The sequence below is a fragment of the Corythoichthys intestinalis genome, chromosome 8 (genome assembly GCF_030265065.1).
Source record: "Corythoichthys intestinalis isolate RoL2023-P3 chromosome 8, ASM3026506v1, whole genome shotgun sequence".
NCBI lineage: Eukaryota > Metazoa > Chordata > Actinopteri > Syngnathiformes > Syngnathidae > Corythoichthys > Corythoichthys intestinalis.
In genome coordinates, this window is record NC_080402.1 from 57,945,803 (window position 1) to 57,958,366 (window position 12,564).

At 40.0% G+C, this 12,564-nt stretch overlaps 1 protein-coding gene across 1 annotated transcript in view; it reads left to right on the forward strand.

Annotated features, from left to right (window-relative positions):
* Nucleotides 1-12,564, forward strand: part of LOC130920060 (von Willebrand factor A domain-containing protein 7-like) — a 95,368-nt gene that overhangs the window by 24,547 nt on the left and 58,257 nt on the right. The gene's annotated exons all lie outside the window — the stretch shown is intronic.

A 12,564-nucleotide genomic window follows, 5' to 3' on the forward strand; every position in this document is an offset into this window, starting at 1 on the left:
CTCTGTGTTGGAACGGCGCCAAAGTCTTTCTAATTTACGTGTCGATTGTTTAAGAGAGCGTGTTTCAGCATTATACCAGGGAGAGGCTCGTCTCGGCTTGATAAACTTTAATTTGGAGGGAGCGACGACATCGAGGGTAGTACGAAATGTAGACATAACACGATCAACAAACTCGTCATTAACAGCAAGGCCGGACATTATTGCTTCATAATTAGATGACATGGAGGCAAATATAGGCTGAATTATCTGTTTATACTCTGAAACAGAGCGATCACCTAATGTCCTTTTCATCTGAGTTCTAGTCACTAGTGGCGGATTATCTTGAAGCAAAAACTGAAAGGTAATTAGAAAATGATCAGACAGTACGGGGTTGTGGGGATGGACACTAAGATCACTAATCTCCGTACCGTAGGTTAAAATCAAGTCCAGGGTGTGCTTATGACTATGAGTTGGTTTATTTACATTTTGAATGAAGCCAGTCCCATCTAGTAGGTCGTTAAAGGCCTTACCAAGGGAGTCACTTTCATCGTCAACATGTATATTAAAATCCCCTACAATTATAATTCTATCCCAGCTTAGCAAAATACTAGATAAAAAGTCAGAGAAATCTAACAAAAACTGTGAGTAGGGACCAGGGGGACGGTAAACCACTATGAAAAGAACTGGTTTTTGGTTCTTCCAGTTAGCATCTATAATTGATAGTGCTAGACTTTCAAAGGAGTTATAAATGTAATTAGCTTTACTTTTTGGGCTCATACCTAAACAAGAGTGTGATATTACTGCCACCCCCCCCCCCCCCCCCCCCTCCATGGCCCGTGCTTCTAGCTGTGTGAAAATTCATGTGACTTGGGGGTGTGGATTCATTAAGTCTAACAAAGTCATCCTGCTGAAGCCAAGTTTCAGTCAGGGCCAAAATATGAATATTATAATCCCCAATTAAGTCATTAACTAGCAGAGATTTGGGCGAGATTGACCTGATGTTTAATAATCCGCATTTTATATATTTATTAAGAGCTATTTTATTTTCACTGCTATCAGGGGCTATATGTGTTAAATTCTTTGGTATCGTTCCTATAGTACCGTTTTCCCCTGTTCACTATACGAGGCACGGACACAGTCTCTATCTTCTGTCCTATCTTCTGTCCTTAATGTTGGATTTGTGACAGCTCGGAACGTCCTATTGATATCTAGTCAATTTCTGTTGATTTTGGGAAGAAAAAAAAATTCCCATTGAAAATGAATGGGAAAAAATTTGGACGTCCATGGACGTCATTGGTATCAACTTACATAGGCGTCAATGGAATCCAAGTACATCGGCATCAATAGAATGAAAAAACATGATAAAATGCCATTAGAAATGAATGGGAAATTTGGACGTCCATGGCCATCAATGGCGGCACCACTCATAAGCGTCAATGGAATTGGGGAAGTTTGGGGGACACGTCCTATTAATATCTAGTCAATTTCTGTTGATTTTGGGAAGAAAAAAAAATTCCCATTGAAAATGAATGGGAAAAAATTTGGACGTCCATGGACGTCAGTGGTATCAACTTACATAGGCGTCAATGTAATCCAAGTACATTGGCATCAATAAAATGAAATAACATAATTAAATGCCATTAGAAATGAAAAGAAAATTGATATCTGGTCATTTTCTGTTGATTTGAGGAAATTTTGTTTTTTCCCCATTGAAAATGAATGGAAAAAATTTTGGACGTCCATGGCCGTCAATGGCATCGACATCCATATTGTCAATTGAATCCAAGTACATTGGCATCAACAGATTCGACATGCATGGCCGTCAATGGCATCAATGCAATGTAAATTAAATTGGAAATCCCACTGGAAGTGAATGGGAAATTCTCCCATTAGAAATGAATGGGAGAGTTTTTGGCAAATTTCCGGGGAACTGTAAATTTTTTCCAAATTTTGTATACAACTTTTATGCCGGGCGAACGGAAAATTTTTCGGGTCCGATTGAAAAATTCCCATCGTCGCGCGAAAATTCCGGTTGTGCCGATATTTTAACGGTGCCGATCGGTCAAACGGTTCGGGCTGAGCAGCGCGCGTTTTTTTTTTCATCCAAAATGAATAGGAAAGTTTTTGGCAAATTTCCGGGGAACCGTAAATTTTTGCCAAATTCTGCATACAACTTTTATGCCTCTCACCGTCTCGGAATTTTTGATACCCAAATTATGTGATTTGGTCAAAAATTGTAGGACTAGATACATTTTGAAACTTTTTTTTTCCCGGAAAATTGCAGTTTACAGGCTAACAGAAAAATTTTCGGGGACGTTTGAAAAAGTCCCTGCGTCGCGTGAAAATTCCGGTCGTGCCAATACTTGAACGGAGCTGATTGGTGCTATGGTTCGGGCTGTGCGGCGCGCCGAAAAAACGCGGAGAATAAGATGATCAAACTAGAAACTGCAATTTCGGGAGAAATTACACCTTGGTCTTTCCTCTGTGGAGATACAGATCTTAACCCCACTCAGGTCTATCAATAGAATGGACCATAATGCCAGTCAATGGCACGAAACAAAGTAAAGGCCATTAGAAATGAATGGGAGAATTGGACGTCCATGGACGTCAATGGCGGCACCCTTCATAATTGTTAATGGAATCGGGGAAGTTTGGGGGACATGTCCTATTGATATCTTGTCATTTTCTTTTGATTTGGGGAGAAAAAAAAATTTCCCATTGAAAATGAATGGGAAAAAATTTGGACGTCCATGGACGTCAATGGTATCAACTTACGTAGGTGTCAATGGAATCCAAGTACATTGGCATCAATAGAATGAAAAAACATGATTAAAAGCCATTAGAAATGAATGGGAAATTTGGACGTCCATGGCCGTCAATGGCGGCACCCTTCATAAGCGTCAATGTTATTTGGGAAGTTTGGGGGACACGTCCTATTGATATCTGGTAATTTCCTGTTGATTTGGGGAAAAAAAAATTCCCATTGAAAATGAATGGGAAAAATTTTGGACGTCCATGGACGTGAATGGTATAAACTTACATAAGCGTCAATGGAATCCAAGTACATTGGCATCAATAGAATGAACAAACATGAAGAAATGCCATTGGAAATGAATGGGAAGTTTGGACGTCCGTGGACGTCAATGGCATCACCCTCCATAAGTAGCAATGCAATCGGGGACATTTGGGGGACACGTCCTATTGATATCTAGTCATTTTCTGTTGATTTGGGGAAGAAAAACAAATTTCCCATTGAAAATGAATGGGAAAAGTTTTTGGACGTCCATGGACGTCAATGGCAGCAACCCCCATAAACGTCAATGGAGTTGGGGACAATTGGGGTATACGTCCTATTAATATCAGGTCATTTTCTGTTGATTTGGGGAAATTTAGTTTTTTCCCCATTGAAAATGAATGGGAAAAATTTTGGACGTCCATGGAAGTCAATGGCGGCACCCTTCGTAAGCGTCAATGGAATTGGAGAAGTTTGGGGGACACGTCCTATTGATATCTGGTCATTTTCTGTTGATTTGGGGAAAATTTGTTTTTTGCCCATTTAAAATGAATGGGAAAAATTTTGGACGTCCATGGTCGTCATTGGCATCGACATCCATATAGTCAATTGAATCCAAGTACATTGGCATCAATAGATTCGACATGCAAGGCCTTCAATGGCATCAATGATGTAAATTCCAATGGAAATCCCATTGGAAGTGAATGGGAAATTCTCCCATTAGAAATGAATGGGATAGTTTTTGGCAAATATCCGGGGAACCGTAAATTTTTTCCAAATTCTGTATACAATCTTTATGCCCCCCACCGTCCCGGAATTTTTGATGTCCAAATTATGTGATTTGGTCAAAAATTGTAGGACAAGTAGCATTTTGAAAATTTTTTTGAAAATCGCCATTTACGGGCGAACGGAAAATTTTTCAGGGTGAAAAATTCCCATCGTCGCGCAAAAATTCCGGTCGTGTCGATACTTGATCGGTGCCGATTGGTGGTATGGTTCGGGCTGCGCGGCGCACCGAAAAAACGCGGAGAAACCATTGCAAAATAATAATAACTAGAAACTGCAATTTCGAGAGAAATTACACCTGGTCTTTCCTGTGTGGCTATACAGATCGTAGCCCCGCCCAAGGCTATCACTAGAATGGACAAACATGCCTATCAATGGCATAAAACAAATTAAATGCCATTAGAAACGAATGGGAAATTTGGACGTCGATGGCCGTCAATGGCATCACCCTCCATAAGCGGCAATGCAATCGGGGACATTTGGGGGACACGTCTTATTGATATCTAGTCATTTCCTGTTGATTTAGGGGAGAAAAAAAAATTCCCATTGAAAATGAATGGGAAAAATTTTGGACGTCCATGGACGTCAATGGTATCAACTTACATAAGCGTCAATGGAATCCAAGTACATTGGCATCAATAGAATGAACAAACATGAAGAAATGCCACTGGAAATGAATGGGAAGTTTGGACGTCCATGGACGTCAATGGCATCACCCTCCATAAGCCGCAATGCAATCGGGGACATTTGGGGGACACGTCCTATTGATATCTAGTCATTTTCTGTTGATTTGGGGGGGAAAAAAAATTCCCATTGAAAATGAATGGGAAAACTTTTGGACGTCCATGGACGTCAATGGTATCAACTTACATAAGCGTCAATGGAATCCAAGTACATTGGCATCAATAGAATGAACAAACATGAAGAAATGCCATTGGAAATGAACGGGAAGTTTGGACGTCCATGGACGACAATGGCATCACCCTCCATAAGCGGCAATGCAATCGGGGACATTTGGGGGACACGTCCTATTGATATCTAGTCGTTTTCTGTTGGTTTGGGGGGGGGGGGGGAATTCCCATTGAAAATGAATGGGAAAACTTTTGGACGTCCATGGACGTCAATGGTATCAACTTACATAAGCGTCAATGGAATCCAAGTACATTGGCATCAATAGAATGAACAAACATGAAGAAATGCCATTGGAAATGAATGGGAAGTTTGGACGTCCATGGACGTCAATGGCATCACCCTCCATAAGCGGCAATGCAATCGGGGACATTTGGGGGACACGTCCTAATGATATCTAGTCATTTTCTGTTGATTTGGGGGGGGGGGGGGATTCCCATTGAAAATGAATGGAAAAAATTTGGGACGTCCATGGACGTCAATGGTATCAACTTACATAAGCGTCAATGGAATCCAAGTACATTGGCATCAAAAAATATAAAAACATGCTGAAATGCCATTAGAAAATGAATGGGAAATTTGGACGTCCATGGCCCTCAATGGCGGCACCCTTCATAAGCGTCAATGAAATTGGAGAAGTTTGGGGGACACGTCCTATTGATATCTGGTCATTTTCTGTTGATTGTGGGAAAAAAAAAAATCCCATTGAAAATGAATGGGAAAAAATTTGGACGTCCATGGACGTCAATGGCAGCACCCCCTATAAGCGTCAATGGAGTTAGGGATGTTTGGGGACAGGTCCTATTGATATCTGGTCATTATCTGTTGATTTGGGGAAATCTCGTTTGTTCCCCATTGAAAATGAATGGGAAACATTTTGGACGTCCATGGCCGTCAATGGCATCGACATCCATAAAGTCAATTGAATCCAAGTACATTGGCATCAATAGATTCAACATGCATGGCCGTCAATGGCATCAATGCAATGTAAAAAAATTCAATTGGAAATCCCATTGTAAGTGAATGGGAAATGTTCTCATTAGAAATGAATGGGACAGTTTTTGGCAAATTTCCGGGGGACCGTAATTTTTATCAAAATTCTTTATACAACTTTTATGCCCCTCACCGTCACGGAATTTTTGATGCCCAAATTATGTGATTTGATCAAAAATTGAAGGACTAGATACATTTTGAAACTTTTCTTTGTTTCCCATTAAAAATGAATGGGCCAGTTTTTGGCAAATTGCCGGGAAACCGTACATTTTATCAAAAAATTTACCGTTGTCATTTTTATGCCCCTTGCCATCCCGGAATTTTTGACGCCCATCTTGTGTGTTTTCGTCAAAAATTGACGGACTAGTAACAGTTTGAAACTTGTCTTTTTTTCCCATTAAAAATGAATGGGCAGGTTTTTGGCAAATTTCCGGGGAACCGTATATTTTTTCCAAATTGTATTAATAACCTTTATTCCCCTCCCTGTCCTGGAATTTTTGATGCCGAAATTGTGTGATTTGGTGAAAAATTGTAGGACTAGATATATTTTGAAACTTTTTTTTTCTCATTAAAAATGAATGGGCAAGTTTTTGTCAAATTTCTGGGGAACCGTAAATTTTTTCCAAATTCTGTTTACAACTTTTATGCCCCTCACCGTCCCGGAATTTTTGATGCCCAAATTATGCGATTTAGTCAAAAATTGTAGGAGAAGTAGCGTTTTGAAAATTGCTTTTTTTTTTCGGAAAATTGCCGTTTACGGGCAAACGGAATTTGTTTTGGGGACTTTTGAAAAAGTCCCTGCGTCGCACCAAAATTCCGGACGTGTCGATACTTAAATGGTGCCGATCGGTCAAGCGGTTCGGGCTGCGCAGCGCGCCGAAGGATTCCCATTCAAACAAAAAAACAGAATAACATATAGGGGGAGGCCGTAGAATCTCACTACCTGATCTTTCCAAAGGAAAGACCAGGTAATAATAATAACTAGAAACTGCAATTTCGGGAGAAATTACACCTGGTCTTTCCTCTGTGGAGATACAAATCTTAGCCCCACGCAGGTCTATCACTAGAATGGACAAACATGCCTAACAATGGCATGAAACAAAGTAAACGCCATTAGAAATGAATGGGAAATTCGGACGTCCATGGCCGTCAATGGCAGCACCCTCCATAAGCGTCAATGCAATCGGGGACATTTGGGGTACACGTCCTATTGATATCTGGTCATTTCCTGTTGATTTGGGCAATTTTTTTTTTTTTTTGCCATTGAAAATGAATGGGAAAATATTTGGACGTCCATGGACGTCAATGGTATCAACTTACATAAGCGTCAATGGAATACAAGTACATTGGCATCAATAGAATGAACAAACATGAAGAAATGCCATTGGAAATGAATGGGAATTTTCTACGTCCATGGACGTCAATGGCATCACCCTCCATAAAAGGCAATGCAATCGGGGACATTTGGGGGACACGTCCAATTGATATCTAGTCATTTTCTGTTGATTTGGGGGGAAAAAAAATCCCATTGAAAATGAATGGGAAACTTTTTGGACGTCCATGGACGTCAATGGTATCAATTTACATATGCGTCAATGGAATACAAGTACATTGGCATCAATCGAATGAACAAACATGAAGAATATCCATTGGAAATGAATGGGAAAAAATTTGGACGTCCATGGACGCCATTGGCATCACCCTCCATAAGCGGCAATGCAATCGGGGACATTTGGGGGACACGTCCTATTGATATCTAGTCATTTTCTGTTGATTTGGGGAAAAAAAAAATTCCCATTGAAAATGAATGGGAAAAATTTTGGACGTCCATGGACGTCAATGGTATCAATTTACATAAGCGTGAATGGAATCCAAGTACATTGGCATCAATAGAATGAACAAACATAAAGAAATGCCATTGGAAATTAATGGGAAGTTTGGACGTCCATGGACATCAATGGCATCACCCTCCATAAGCGGCAATGCAATCGGGGACATTTGGGGGACACGTCCTATTGATATCTGGTCATTTTCTGTTGATTTGGGGAAATTTAGTTTTTTCCTCATTGAAAATGAATGGGAAACATTTTGGACGTCCATGGCCGTCAATGGCATCGACATCCATAAAGTCAATTGAATCCAAGTACATTGGCATCAATAGATTCGACATGCATGGCTGTCATGGCATCAATGCAATGTAAAAAAATTCAATTTGAAATCCCATTGTAAGTGAATGGGAAATGTTCTCATTAGAAATGAATGGGACAGTTTTTGGCAAATTTCCCGGGGACCGTAATTTTTTTTATCAAAATTCTGTACATAACTTTTATGCCCCTCACCGTCACGGAATTTTTGATGCCCAAATTATGTGATTTGGTCAAAAATTTAAGGACTAGATACATTTTGAAACTTTTCTTTGTTTCCCATTAAAAATGAATGGGCCAGTTTTTGGCAAATTGCCGGGAAACCGTACATTTTATCAAAAAATTTACCGTTGTCATTTTTATGCCCCTTGCCATCCCGGAATTTTTGACGCCCATCTTGTGTGTTTTCGTCAAAAATTGACGGACTAGTAACAGTTTGAAACTTGTCTTTTTTTTCCCATTAAAAATGAATGGGCAGGTTTTTGGCAAATTTCCAGGGAACCGTATATATTTTCCAAATTGTATTAATAACCTTTATTCCCCTAGCTGTCCTGGAATTTCTGATGCCCAAATTGTGTGGTTTGGTGAAAAATTGTAGGACTACATTTTGAAACTTTTTTTTTCTCATTAAAAATGAATGGGCAAGTTTTTGTCAAATTTCTGGGGAACCGTAAATTTTTTCCAAATTCTGTATACAACTTTTATGCCCCTCACCGTCCCGGAATTTTTGATGCCCAAATTATGCGATTTAGTCAAAAATTGTAGGACAAGTAGCGTTTTGAAAATTGCTTTTTTTTTTTTTCGGAAAATTGCCGTTTACGGGCAAACGGAAAATTTTTGGGGGACTTTTGAAAAAGTCCCTGCGTTGCGCGAAAATTCCGGACGTGTCGATACTTGAATGGTGCCGATCGGTCAAGCGGTTCGGGCTGCGCAGCGCGCCGAAGGATTCCCATTCAAAAAAAAAACCAGAATAACATATAGGGGGAGGCCGTAGAATCTCACTACCTGATCTTTCCAAAGGAAAGACCAGGTAACTAGAAACTGCAATTTCTGGAGAAATTACACCTGGTCTTTCCTGTGTGGCTATACAGATCGTAGCCCCGCCCAAGGCTATCAATAGAATGGACAAACATGCCTATCAATGGCATTAAACAAATTAAATCCCATTAGAAATGAATGGGAAATTTGGACGTCCATGGCCGTCAATGGCGGCACCCTTAATAAGCGTCAATGGAATTGGGGAAGTTTGGGGGACATGTCCTATTGATATCTGGTCATTATCTGTTGATTTTCGGAAAAAAAAAAAAAAAAAAAAAAACATTGAAAATGAATGGGAAAAATTTGGACGTCCATGGACGTCAATGGTATCAATTTACATAAGCGTCAATGGAATCCAAGTACAATGGCATCAAGAGAATGAACAAACATGAAGAAATGCCATTGGAAATGAATGGGAAGTTTGGACGTCCATGGACGTCAATGGCATCACCCTCCATAAGCGGCAATGCAATCGCGGACATTTGGGGGACAGATCCTATTGATATCTAGTCATTTTCTGTTGATTTGGGGGGAAAAAAATGTTCCCATTGAAAATGAATGGGAAAAAATTTGGACGTCCATGGACGTCAATGGTATCAACTTACATAGGCTTCAATGGAATCCAAGTACATTGGCAAGTATGCCATTGACGTCCATGGACGTCCAAACTTCCCATTCATTTCCAATTGCATTTCTTCATGTTTGTTCATTCTATTGATGCCATTGTACTTGGATTCCATTGACGCTTATGTAAGTTGATACCATTGACGTCCATGGACGTCCAAATTTTTCCCCATTCATTTTCAATGGGAATTGTTTTTTTCCCCCCAAATCAACAGAAAAGGACTAGATATCAATAGGACGTGTCCCCCAGATGTCCACGATTGCATTGACGCTTATGGAGGGTGATGCCATTGACGTTCATGGACGTCCAAATTTTTCCCATTCATTTTCAATGGGAATTTTTTTTTTCTCCGAAAATCAACAGATAATGACCAGATATCAATAGGACGTGTCCCCCAAACTTCCCCAATTCCATTGACGCTTATTAAGGATGCCGCCATTGGTGGCCATGGACGTCCGAATTTCCCATTCATTTCTAATGGGATTTAATTTGTTTAATGCCATTGATAGGCACGTTTGTCCATTCTATTGATAGCCTTGGGCGGGGCTACGATCTGTATAGCCACACAGGGAAGACCAGGTGTAATTTCTCCAGAAATTGCAGTTTCTAGTTTTTTGTATTATCTCGGTTTTGTTTTTGAAGCCTGCAAATAGGTGTTCTGATATGCTGATGAATGACTCCTTCATTTACCAGTCACCATCCGTGAATGTTTTCCACACATCATTTATCCCGGGTTGCAACAAAACTTGAAGCAGTAGTGGAGTTTGGAGATGCAATCCACTTTTCAAATCTATTTTTGCACTCCTATAATTTCTCCAGAAGTAATGCAATTGCATTTACTGGGTATTCTGCTGCAAAAGTACTATGCCTTCCCTGCAAATGTCTTTCCACATGCCTCCTCTTGTGATTTGAAAAATTCTCGCTACAGAGCAAACATTCATAAAATCCTTCAGCTTTGGCAGTGAATGCAATTGATTCGGCCCAAGAAATGTTGAATCCTCTGTTCTCCTCAGTTTTTTTCTCTTTTCCTATTTGGAATCCATGTCCCATCATATAGCCGCCGGTGTAGGTACACTATCCACTCGCCCTCACTATCCCCTCGGAGGGCCTGCGCTTGACAGTGATGTTTCATTATTCTCTCTAAATGATTGGGCGAAGGGTCAAAACGGTCGCTAATAAAATGCAGGTAAATGTATGTTTACAACAGCCGCCCTGCTGATAGAAATGTGCGTCGCAGGCTAAGACGCACGTTGACAGAAATGTTGAAATGTCATATTTATTCTACCCATTTTTACAGCATTGGAAAACGCTGAGATTGTTTGTCTTCCTACAGAACCCATGTTCAAACAAAAAATATATTTTCCTTCCCCATCTTTTATCCATTTTCAAACATTTTTGAAACACTCCTGGGAGCCACTAGGGCAGCGCTAAAGAGCATGCGGCTCTCAAAACACGGGTTGCCGACCCCCGGCTTAGCCATTCAGAATTTATTTAAAGCTTGAACCGAGGATTGAACACAAACAGTGTCAAGATACATATAGATTAGTGGTGTCTTAAATAATCGATGCGGTGATGCATCCCGATGCGGGGCATTGACAATTCGATTCGATGCGGGCAACGAGCCAAATCGATTCAGCGCATTTTGAAATATATAAGTACGTTCAAAAATCTTCCCTGTGCAATTCCGGTGATGCAACGGATTTGGTTTCCCCATTTGTATTATTATTCTCATGTTTCATTTTTTACACACTGCATAACTCTGGTCAAGTTTCCCACCAACCTCGTAGAAGCCAAAATGTCTCCAGATGTCTGCTTTCAATGTCTTAGGTGCATCAATAATCTTTCTCGCTCTGTCTTTCTCCGCTTCAGCCATTGTTATGTTATGTCCTATCTCTTAGAGGTTAGATCTTGTGCCTGAACCCGAATGGGTCGGGCCGCGGCGCCGGACAAATAAATTATAAAAAGAAAAAAAAAATGGGATAAAACCGAGAGCAGGCTCTCTGTATTGTGCATTTGCTTGTGCATGCACAAGAAGCAGTGGCGCCGCCCGCTTTTTCTTCTTCTTTTCCGCTGTGGCGCTTGCGATTCGTTACGAAAGACACTTTTATTTATGCACACTAAGGCAACCCAAATGTGATCCTTTTGAATCTTCTCCTCTGTTTGTCTGCAAAATCGCATGTTTTTTTTTTTTTATATTAAACTTTCCCAGCGTTATTTCGTTGTGTAAATGCTTTTATAATGATCATACAAATATGTAGACACATTAAGAAAACTTGCGTTTTTTTTCTGCCAACTGAGAATTTGTCACGAAAGACACTTTTTTATGCACACAAAGGCAACACAAATGTGATCCTTTTGAATCTTCTCCTCTGCGTGTCTGCAAGATCGCATGGGTTTTTTTTTTTATATTAAACTTTCCCAGCGTTATTTCGTTGTGTAAATGCTTTTATAATGATCATAAAAATATGTAGACCATTTAAACATTAAGAAAACTTTTTTCTGCCAACTCGAAGAAATGAAAATAAATTGCTGCTGCTGCGTTTTTTTCTTCGCGTCACTCAAAGCCGGGTCGAGCTTCAATACCAGCGGGCCGTGTCGGGTCGGGCTGGATTTTTTTAGGCCCGATCTAACCTCTACTATCTCTCTGCTCTCTCTCTTGCAAAAAAACTGATATTTCCTAATGTTGAAACAGATTGTTATGTCTGCTAAAATGCTGCTGCACTTAATTTTACTTCATTATTTTTTTATTGTTATGTGGTAGTTACTGATTGCATTTCTAAGTTGATTGCACATATATAGTGGGCTAGGCCTACATTTACTTTTGTTCTACATTGCAATTTAGTTGATGTTTTGTTTGCAACTGAACTGATCCCTGGATTGATATTGCGATAAAGATGCTGCTGCATTACAATATTTTCTTTGTTGTTTTCTTTAACATTTACTTGAATATTTGTATTAATGGGTCGTTGTGACTAAAATACAGTGACTGTTATTACTGATTTTGCACAGGAGTTAAGATGTTGGACTGTGTGAAAGGCTGCTACTGTGTGTAAAAAAAAAAAGAGAAAGCCCTGGTC